The sequence below is a fragment of the Felis catus genome, chromosome A2 (assembly GCF_018350175.1).
Source record: "Felis catus isolate Fca126 chromosome A2, F.catus_Fca126_mat1.0, whole genome shotgun sequence".
In the NCBI taxonomy this organism is placed as follows: domain Eukaryota; kingdom Metazoa; phylum Chordata; class Mammalia; order Carnivora; family Felidae; genus Felis; species Felis catus.
Window position 1 is genome coordinate 41,742,911 of NC_058369.1, and position 3,053 is coordinate 41,745,963.

Below are 3,053 nucleotides of genomic sequence, written 5' to 3' on the forward strand. Positions count from 1 at the left end.
TAAATGTTAAATTTTTTTTTAAACAGAAAAGACTCCTGTAGTTGAGAGGTTATTAAACTGAGTAATTGAGTTTAATCATCCGATTTAGTGTAGCTGAAGAAAGAATAAGTGAGTTAGAAGATAGATCAGAGAAAATGTCCAAACTGAAGCAAGGAGCTCCAAAAATATGGAGAATGTAATAGACAATTAAAATATGGTATAAACATCTAACAAATATTCAATTGAAGTCTTAGAATTAGAGAAGAGTTAATTAGGAAGAAGCAATCATTGCAAAGATTGTGACTGAGAATTATTAAAAACTAATTAGAGAATTCAAGGCTGAGATTTGAGAAGTTCTGTAAAACTCATAGAATCAAAATAAATATACTGAGGTATGTTATAGTAAAATTATTGAAAACAAAAGATAAATAATAAATCTTAAAAGCAATCTGAGGTCTACAGATTCATTCAATCCTAGTCAAAATCTCAGAAAGTTTTTTTGAGGGAAACTTATGAATTGTTCTAAAATTAAAATGGAATTAACAAAGGGAGTTTTAAAATGAACAAAATGGAAAAACATTCTTTTAAATTCGTAATTCTTTTAAAACTGCAATAAAGCTACATTAAGACTATACTATGGGTATAAGGAATGACAAATCAGTAGAACCAAACAGAGTCTAAATATAGATGTAGATACAGATATAAATTATATAATCAATTTATTTTCAGCCAAGGTGCTAACTTAAATCCATTCAGAATAAGTCTCTTTAAACAGATAGTGCTGGATCAATTCTATATGACACTCCACACACCAACGTTAAACTAATTCAAGATGTATCAAAAGCTTAAACATAAAATCTACCACCATAAATCTTCTAGAGGAAAAGATAGGAAATTGTGTTTGTCACCTTGAGTAGGCAAAGATTTATTGAACAAAAAAACCCACCAGTCATTATAAAAATTGATAATTTGAGCTATATCAATATTAAAGAGAAAACTTCTATCAAAAGAAATCATTAAGAAAATGAATATAGAAGCCACACACTACAAATATTTATATGCATAAATCTGACAAATGGCTTTTATCTAAAATATATAAAGAATTCCACAAATCAATCTTATGAAGACAAATAATCCAATAAAAAGGGTAAAACTTTTGAAAAATTACTTTGCAAAAGATGATATAAGAATGACAGTATTGTTTAAGCTCTCAACCTTGCTGCTGTTGTATTGCCAAGATGTTGCTTTCTAACAAGCAGACTCTGGGCAAACTGGACATGGAGGGGAAGTGGGTCATCATGAGAAAGGACTTCAACGTACCCGTGAAGAACAATCAGATAACAAACAACCAGAGAATCAAGGGTGCCATCTCAAGCATCAAATTCTGCTTGGACAATGGAGCCAAGTCACTTGTTCTTATGAGCCATCTGGGCTGGTCTGATGGTTTGTCCATGCCTGACAAACACTCTTTGGAGCCAGTTGCTATAGAATTCAAATCTCTGCTGAGCTGAGATTCTGTTCTTGAAGGACTGTATGAGCCTGGAAATGGAGGAAGCTTGTGCTGATCCTTCTTCTGGGTCTGTCATCTTGCTGCAGAACCTTCCCTTTCATGTGAAGGAATAAGGGAAGGCAAAAGATATTTCTGGGAACAGGGCTAAAGCTGAGCCAGCCAAAATAGAAGGCTTCTGAGTTTCACTTTCCAAGCTAGGGGATGTCTATGTCAATGATGCTTTTGGCACTGGTCATCAAGCCCAGAGTTGAATGGTGGGATTTAGTCTGCTACAGAATGCTGGAAATTTCTTGATGAAGAAGAAACTGAACTACTTTACCAAGGCCTTGGAGAGCCCAGCAACCCTTCCCTGCCACCCTGGGTGGACCTAAAGTTACAGACAAGACCCAATGGATCAATAATATGGTGAACAAAGTCAATGAGATGTTTATTGGTGTTGGAATGGCTTTTACCTTCCTTAAGATGCTCAACGACATGGACAATGGCACGTTTTTACTTTGATGATGAGGGAGCCAAGATCATCAAAGACCTGATGTCCAAAGCTGGGAAGAACAGTGTGAAGATTACCTTGCATGTTGGCTTTGTCACGGCTGACAAGTTTGATGAGAATGCTAGGACTAGCCAAGCACGGTGACCTCTGGCATACTTGCTGGCTGAATGGGCTTGGAAGGTGGTCCTGAGAGGCAGTTGCTGGGGCTAAGCAGATTGTGTGCAGTGGACCTCTGGGTGTATTCGAATGGGAAGCTTTTGCCCAAGGAATCAAAGCCCTCATGGACAAAGTGTTGAAAGCCACTTCCAGGGGCTGCATCACCATTGTAGAGACATTGCCACTTGCTGTGCCAAATGGACACAGAGGATAAAGTCAGCCATGTTTAGTACTTTTCTGGCTATTGATTCCTGTGTGCAGCCCCTAAGTCAACTTAGCAGTTACTGCGTCTCCCTTCGGCAGTAGCTAAAATCTTCCCCGTGTCAGGATTCACCTAGTGGCAGAAAGATGCAGTGTCGAAAACTCTTAAACAATTGGCACAGCATCTCAACTGCTCTTTTACCACACCCTGGTCTTGCCTGCATGCTTCAAGAACCCCTTGAATTTCTTAGTGACTAAAGCATTGTGCATTCTAGAGGGCATATGTTTATATTGTGCCTGTTAAAAGAAAATGAGTTGTGTTAGCTTCTCTTTTTGAAGTAGCTTATTATGATTAGTTTTGTCATTGTTTCATTACTCAGGATCGAAATAAGATGAAATCCCAGTTATAGGTAGTGAGGGAGACAAAGTTGTTAATGTATTAAATAAATAATAAATGTTTTTCACAAATGACCAATAAGCACAAATGTGTAAAAAAAAAGGCTGTATACTAATCATCAGAGAAATACTAATGAAAACCACAATGATATATCAGCTGTAATTCATTTTAAAAAATTAAGAAAAAACACAATTACAAACCATTTTACACCTGCTAGAATGGAAAACAGTTAAGAGCAATAAGAATTCTTGTTGGTAAGGATGTAGAACAATTAACTTTCATAAATGCTGATGGGAATATAAAATTATACAAATACATAT

At 36.3% G+C, this 3,053-nt stretch overlaps 1 pseudogene; it reads left to right on the forward strand.

Annotated features, from left to right (window-relative positions):
• The first annotated feature begins 1,195 nt into the window (after positions 1-1,195).
• Positions 1,196-2,365, forward strand: LOC101095088 (annotated as a pseudogene).
• The last annotated feature ends 688 nt before the right edge of the window (positions 2,366-3,053 follow it).